This window comes from Salvia splendens, chromosome 14, assembly GCF_004379255.2.
Source record: "Salvia splendens isolate huo1 chromosome 14, SspV2, whole genome shotgun sequence".
In the NCBI taxonomy this organism is placed as follows: Eukaryota; Viridiplantae; Streptophyta; class Magnoliopsida; order Lamiales; family Lamiaceae; genus Salvia; species Salvia splendens.
This window is the reverse complement of record NC_056045.1, coordinates 14,376,356-14,384,792: the sequence shown is the minus strand read 5'-3', so window position 1 is coordinate 14,384,792 and position 8,437 is coordinate 14,376,356. Positions and strand designations below refer to the sequence as shown.

General features: G+C 37.5%; 1 long non-coding RNA gene across 1 annotated transcript; it reads left to right on the top strand.

The window, feature by feature from the left end:
• Positions 1–1,338: 1,338 nt before the first annotated feature.
• On the top strand, positions 1,339–2,801 carry LOC121763423. The gene is made up of 2 exons (XR_006042436.1): positions 1,339–1,703; positions 1,812–2,801. It is a non-coding gene; the product is annotated as an uncharacterized LOC121763423 (long non-coding RNA).
• Positions 2,802–8,437: the final 5,636 nt, after the last annotated feature.

Genomic DNA, 8,437 nt, shown 5'->3' with positions numbered 1-8,437 from the left:
ATGACTAATCAAGTGCTGATACATAGAAGAAAAGATACTCAATCATGAAAAATCGAGTAATTGTTTGTAAGAATTTCAAAATATCAGAGTTTTGAACAAAATAGACTTGAGTCTATTAAGATGCACAACGGAAGCAAATGAACGCGGTTCCATGTATGAAGACATGAACCTCCGAGAGTCAAAATCTGACTGAATTAAATGCCTTGTCTCAATAGCACTTCCTCCACCACTTCGTTGCTCAACCTGCACATTAGAATTATATGCAGGGCTGAGTACAAAAGTACTCAGTGAACACATTGCCGAAAAATACAAATATACATTTGAAAATATTGTCAAGCCATCATCACAGTAACACTCGGGGTTTTATTAAAAAGGCCCGAGCTTACTAAAAATATTCATATTGGACTGCAGTCCCTTTTTCCTGTACTTAGCCATATCTGATCACATTGTGCCGTCGAGATGGTGTTCTCGCACGGTCACCTTCTCTGCCCAACATGTCAGAGGTTTCCATGTGCCGGGAAGGTGGCCACCTTCTCTGCCGTTCACGGTCAGAGGTTTCCTGTGTACACTAGTCCAAGTAGGGACACCACCACCCTTACTAGGACCCGAATTCGATTCACATATATCATCATTCATAATTCACTTGGCCTTAGCCAACAGATAGACATCATACAAAACATTTATGGCAAGACAACATCTTTAAAAATCCCGAACATGTGTTCGTGTTTTCACAAAATATGATTTGTATTTTTAGAATAAGAAAGCTCACCTCGTATGCTTCCCAATATTTTTGAAAATAATTCCCAGCTTCAAAATTTTTAGCTTTCTCTCAATTCTCCCCTTTTGAACACAAAATGCAAGCTAAATTTAGCTTCAAGAATATACAATAACTTGATGACATGCATACTATTTTATTTTACTTGTTCTTTAAGCCTCACTCTTCAATTAATTTGGCATCGTTCGTTTACTAAATCAATTTCAGATATTTAAACATAATTTCACTAATAGAAGAACCAATACTAATTTAATTAATATACAAATTATTAGTTGAACTCAACGTAGGCTAAAAAAATTTGCTAACATCTCTTCCGTAAAGAGTTATTTTCAAAGATAGGCCAAGATTTCTTTCTCAAATTGTAGTCTAATTAATTAGATTTTCGGAAATGGGACTTCTGGGATTATTTCATTACAACCCAACTTATTCCCTAAATATTTTACTACTCCATGGCCTAAAATAATTAATTCTAGCCTACTGTAAATTCCATGGAGCTAGCCCCCAAAGAGCCCCAATCTTAGGATTAAAATCAGCCCACATGAAATATCATTAGCCCACTCTAATAAATAAGTGGCCCAACAAATAAATAATTTAGGGAAGAAAAACAACCCCAATTCCAGGATTTATTAATCCATATACTCCACCTACCCACAGTCAGTTTCTATCTCTATCAACCTATTCAATCTCCTTCTCCAATTTCACAAATTAGGAAAAAAATCTCTCTTCCCAGTTCAAGTTTCCGTCGACCCGCCACCCTACCGGCGCAGCCTCCGCTTCCGTTTTCGCCTCCGGCGGTGTTCCCTTCCTCATCCTCATATCTATCTCTCTTCTCGGCTTTCTCTCACTCTCCTCTCCGTTTCCTGCCGTCACCGCCAGCATGCACCGCCGACGCCGACTCCCTTCCAGATCTGCTGCCGATTTACGAAAGGTGAGATGACCAAATTACCTGTTCGTTTAATTGCCCCCCGTCCTCTCTTTTTGATTATTCACAAGATTATATTTTTGATGTTGAAACTTTGTAAATTCAAATTTTCAGATTCTAAATTAGGAAAACAGTGACGAATTTTTGGAGCGTGGGCTGTCACCGTCGGCGACGGAGTGCCGAAACTTAGTCGTCGGAATTTTGGCAGAATCCTATTTTGGAGATAAGTTTCTTGACTTGTTTTAACTATGGTTGTAGGACTTGGGTTGGCTATTCTATGGATTTGGTGACTTGAATAATGTGTTGTTACTCGGAAGACTCATGGTGTAACAAGTTAATTTCACTGTGTTGTTAACATTGGGCAGATTCCTATTGTCAACTAATATATGCATGCTTCGTACATAAATGTAAAGGAAAACAAGGGTTTGGGATTCACCTTTTTATGTGGAAAGTAAAGTGTTAGGGCTGTAGTGTTTGTGTCTACAATTGTGTGCCTCCCTGCTAGGGACTCCTCTTTTCTTCGTGGGGTTGGTGTGTGCAGAGAAATTTGGATGTGTGATGGTGATGTGGGTGAGTGAAAAAGAAATGATTGTATATCGGACTCCTCTTTTCTTCATGGGGTTGGTGTGTGCAGAGAAATTTGGATGTGTGATGGTGATGTGGGTGAGTGAAAAAGAAATGATTGTATCTCTACGTGTATGTATAAAAGATGGCTGTGAAAGTGGCGTTGGCAGCAAGTTATGGCAGCAAGTTGCTAACATTCTTCTCTTAATCATTCTCCTTTGTCAGAAGTTTTGATATCCCCCTCTATCATTAAATGCAGTATTAAATGCTGCTGACAGAAGATTGATCCTGCAGGACCTGCCCATCTCTCTTCTTCTTTTTTTATTTTATTTAATTATTTAAGTAATTATTTGAGTATTTATTAAATTGTTTATTTAATTTGATGTAGATATAATCGGTTCAAGTTCGGGGCCGTCCGCGTTGAAGTACCCGCTTTCTTAGATCGTGGGATGTATTAATTTTGTTGGACTTTTGTTGGATGTATCGGACATTAAGATTTTAATTTTGAGATCTTATTTATTTATTCATTTAAATTTATTATATTCATATATGTGTAATATATCTACGTGTTCTATTCACTTACCAAAGGTCAAACAAACAACAACGACGATCTATCGTAATTCGGATTTAATTGCATAAAAATCACTTATATAGATAATCAAGCTAATAATATTGTTTCTAATAATATCGGCTTAGCGGGCCGTTACAATGTATCTTGTTTTCGAGCACTTATAGTTTGGGATAACCCTTCCTGTTCTTTATCGACGTTTGTAAATTTTCATAATTATATGAAGAATCGTTTTGGTTCGTTCGATTCTTACTTAAATTTTTAGTTTCGCGAACTAACAACATTAATAATCAACACAAAAAAGGGGGTAGTGGTTCCAATAAATTTCAACGAAAAGAGAGGGCGACAAAACTCGGTTTTCTAAAAGATCGGATGTTCATACGTTGTTCGATCATTCTGAAATTTTCAGGGAAGGTACTCATACTACTTCATTTTGACCGAAGGGTATTAAATTTTAACGGTTAGATTTACCATTATTAATTTCTAAAGTGTCTGTCATTTTAAGATGCTTATTCCCAAATTGAAACATGATAGGAGCTTTCTACTTTCTTGAGTTTGAAATAAAAATACGGTGTATGACAAAAAGGCATGATTGACTTTGACTTATGTTATATATGATTTTTGTACATGCTAAAGAATACGTTTGAACAAGAATGAATGTGGCGCGAAAACATACCGAGAGGAAAAATGGTAAAACTTGATGAATTGGAAAAAAGGAATTCTTGACTATATTCAGGGCTCCTTCTCCTCCGTGCTTGCTTGAAAAAAAAAAGGTTTAAGTGTGTTGGAAGTTTTTGAGTGTGAAGGTGTTTGTGGTGTGTTGATGGATGAAAACAACTTCCGCTACATACTATTTCTTCTCCGACAAGGCATTAAATATTATTATTATAGCACACGTACTCCTTTGCATGATATATGCGATAACTCAATATAAAGTTTTTGAAAACAAACTCTACTTCGCGTGTCGCAGTGAACTTGAATGAAATGATCGTTTCAAATATATATGATCATTGGCTACTATACATATATTTGTGTAGCTGATAATGCCCAACCACTCCTATCACCCATTTTGCACGTGTTGAAACAAAAGGAAGAGTGGCAGATTTTGGAGAAGAAGTCATCTGCAACACTATTCCACACACTATTCCACTATTTATACACTATTTCATGCTATTCATGCAGTATTATACATTTTTACCGTGTACAATGTACTGACTTGTCCATTCATTTGCAGGAGCATGCTTCGGGGATTGGAGTTTCTTGAAAATGGACCACTAGATTTCTATAAAAGCCACAACTCTTGTAAAAGCATAATACACTTGGATCATTTCCCACTTGTAGAGAAATAACTCTATTTTGTAAGTCAAGATTTAATATCCATTCAACCCATAATTGTTTCTGGACAATTATTTGCTAACTTGTATTTTGTTGCACGTTAACTCATTGAGCATAATTACTTTCTCGCGTTGGCATTGATTAATAAAACCCAAAAGGATTTAAACTAACAAAACATAGTGGTTTGAAGTACTACTCACTTTAATATAGCATTTTCTTGATATACGATTGTATTGATAAACATTAAACGTTATTAAGAGAATTGGGTATTACACTATGACTCAGATTAGCCGCCAAAATTGACAATAGAATATCACAATTTGGCTATGTTGTTACTTTGTTTGGTGCATAAGTGAGTTGGAATTAGGGGCTTTAATCAGTAGTAGCCTTATCAACTACTGATGCCGAGGCATGACTCTCAATGAGGTTGTGAAGAGGAGTTTTTGGCTCAAGGGGATTATTGGAGATTTTGGTGGGAAGCATCGAAGTGTTGCAATTAAGTGTGATAGCAGCAGTGCGATTTTCTTGGCGAAGCACCACACATTCCATGAGTGCAACAACCATGATGGATGTAAGACTTCATTTTATACGAGAGGAAGTGGAGAAGGGAAAAGTGAGGATAGAAAAAGTGAGTACTAACCACAATGCATCTAATGTTCTTACTAAGGCATTGCCAACATCTAAGTTTAGATACTTCCTGGATTTGGTGAGCCTTTTCCGAAGGTTTTGAGGAAGATGTATGGATAGTGAGGCGTTGGATGATTGTATGCTGGTTTGATCAACCAAGGTGGAGGATTTGTTAATGGTTTGGCTGAGCAAGCCCAAATCATGCAATATCATGCCAAAAAAATATGACTGTAGGGCAGCTCGGGTGTGCTGGGGTTTGGTGCCCCTTGCACAGCGGAAGACATGCATAAACAAATAAATCAGATCTACTAATCTATTTGACTGATTATAAAATTAATTAACAACATGTTAAACACAAAATTGCATACAAGAACACAAATAATTCATAAACAAGGAATCAAAACCTAATTCATTGGTTTCCTACGGTTTAGAATTACCGATCTGATTCTCCAAAGAATCGACCATTGCTTGCGTCTTCTCCACGTGATGTTCTTCATACTCAACCACGAACCTTCTAATCTGTATCCCGAACTAAGATAATGACCTTTGGATGGGGAAATCTTGTCAAAATCAAGACAGAAGACTGCACTTCAGTTTCGTGAAACTGAAAATTTTGTCCACTCCCTGGAAGAGGGGGGCAAGAATTTTGATGATTAAAATCAATTAATTTTGTCTTTTATTTAATCTGCTTTATATAGAGTTATGATGGATCAGATTAGGGATTCATGGAGGTTGGACTTGGGCCAAATCCAAACAGAATATTATTATCATCCACTATAATATAATAATATTGATTGCCCGTCCAATCCCAAATTACGAGTAATCTGGGCTTTACATCTTTAATTTATTATTTCCCGTGTTTAAGACATTAATTAATTTAAGTATGCTATTTAACTTTAATGAATTAATATCTTTGTCCAAGAGTTGTCTAGTTCAAAATCTTTATTTATTATTCTGGAATAAATTCGAACCGGCCGGGTTTCTGAATAATAAAACTTTTTTCGAACACCTCTTGAGGATATTATCAAACTGGATTCACCCACCTCGTCTTTCAGTAAATAACAAGAAAGACTTATCTCAACTGTTAGATCCTTCAGTGCTATACCACACCAGTGTCGTTTATTTCATAAGGTAAGGAAACATGCGGACTGACACTGCAACCTTTCACGATAGGTAGCCAAAGCCTATCTAGGTTGTGAAATTCTATTTCTCTTATACAAAGAACCGACTTCATCACCTTCTGTGAACGTCGTTCACGACCAGTCTACTATGTAGAAGAATTAGACTTGTTTACTTCTTATACATTTAAATGTTTGAGAAACATCTTATAAATGCATAAGCAAACACCAATGCGATAAAATTACTTCTTCTCGCCTTGGGTTAAAAGTGGATAGTAGAATTTATTGTATACAAGCAATTCTATCAGTGCAGCATGCTCGAAATATGTTTTTTCAGTATACCAATCCTAACCGGGTGAACTAAGAAGTCATGAGCTAGCCGTTGGCAGTTAGTAAATAACTAGTGAGGAATTAGTTTGTTATGGAGAGCTTAGCTGCTACAACACACATATATTGTGCTCGGGAAATAGAACACGACATATTAGATCCATTCAGTGCTATACCACACCAACGTACATTGATTAAGAAATTAATTATCAAGACCTCGTCTTTCAGTAGATAGCATAAAGACTCGTCTTGCTGTTAGATCCATTCAGTGCTATACCACACCAACGTCATCTTATTTCAATAAGGCTTAGAAATAATTGGACTGACATTGCAACCTTTCGCGATAGGTAGTCTAGCCCTATCTAGGTTGTGAAATTCTTATTTTTCTTTGTTTAGAACTGACCGTGTTACCTTAAATTGGACGACGCCCACAACCGGTCTACTAAAACAAAGACTTAGACTTTGTTACGTTTGCTTATACATTTAAATATGCAATAAACAACCATTAAATGTAAAACATAACAACATTATGACAAAAATAATCTGTTGCATTTATTGGAAAATAACCATTAGAGTTTTACAGTATGCAATCGCTCGAAAGGTGATTTCTAGTATACAAAACCCTAACAGATGTCACGTTGGACCAAGGAAGACCGCGAGGAAGGTGTTAGACAGTGGTTTTTACTGGCCTACATTGCATAAGGATGCGTTCGAATTCTGTCAGAATTGTGAAATGTGTCAACAGACTGGGGGAATCTACAAAAGAGATGAAATGCCGCAAGTCCCTGTCATCGTTTGTGAGATTTTCGACGTCTGGGGAATGGACTTCATGGGTCCATTTCCATCTTCATATGGGAATGCATACATACTTGTGGCGGTGGATTATGTTTCGAAATGGATAGAGGCAAAAGCTACCACATCTTGCGAAGCTGGTGAGGTGGAAAAATTTCTTAGGGCTAACATTTTTAACAGGTACGGTGTTCCTAGGGCTGTTAATTCGGATCAAGGAACTCACTTCCAGAACCGTACGATAGAAGCTCTGATGAAGAAGTATGGAGTCCACCACAGGTTGTCTACACCTTATCATCCTCAGTCTAACGATCAGGCGGAAATATCAAATAGGGAGATCAAAGCTATACTTGAAAAGACAGTGAATCCGTCAAGGAAAGACTAGAGTAAGAGGCTTGACGACGCATTATGGGCTTACAGGACAACATATAAGACCCCTATTGAGATGTCTCCGTACAGGTTAGTGTTCGGCAAGATGTGCCACTTGCCAGTTGGACTTGAGCACAAGGCATACTGGGCGGTCAAGAAGATTAACATGAATGCTCAAGCTTGTGAGGAAGAGAGGAAATTGCAGCTCCAGGAGTTGGAAGAATTGAGGCTTGAGTCTTATGAGTCCGCGATGTGGTACAAAGAAAAGACCAAGCTCTGGCATGATAAGAATCTCCGGACCAAGGAACTACAAGTTGGGATAACTCGGAGCTGTGTGAAGGTATTTCGGGATAACTCGGAGCTGTGTGTAGTGGACGAAGTGCCTCTACGCGCACTCCCTGATATCGCCTAACCAATCTAGGAAGGAAGTGTTCTTGAAGAAATCCTGAGTCAAGTAAATTGAGAAGTTTTTATAATCCATGCCCTGACCTAGGGAATCTCAAGAATACTTGAAAGAGAGTGTAAATATTTAAACGCTTTTCTTAAATCAAGAAAACCCAAACAAATCAGAAAAAAATAATCTTCTAAAAATATTTTCGAAATCATAGACTCCTTAGGGAATTTTTTCATACTGTCATATCCTTAACCTGGGAGTCTGGCGTTTCATTTTTAGTTTGATGTTCTTCTAAGTGTGATATTGCAGAGAGTATTCAAATGGGGCAGGGAGTTGAGGAGTAAAATTTTGGAGGGAGTTATCATCGGTTCGAATTTCAAAAGGTAACTTTATGGGGAGGAGTACGGTCGCTCGCGTCATGCCTACAACCACCTGCAAAACCGTCATTTCCCATACCTACAGGCTATAACCGTGCTCTCTCTTTTATTTTCCATATCATACTCACTCTCTCTACGAAAAAAATCCCCAAATTTTCTCTTTCAAATTCCCTCTCTAACCCTAACCGACGAAATTTTTTCTTCCGAGTTCTTGCGAAATTCTACAGATTCCGCCATGGAGAACACACAAAACACAGGAAGCACCTCTGGAT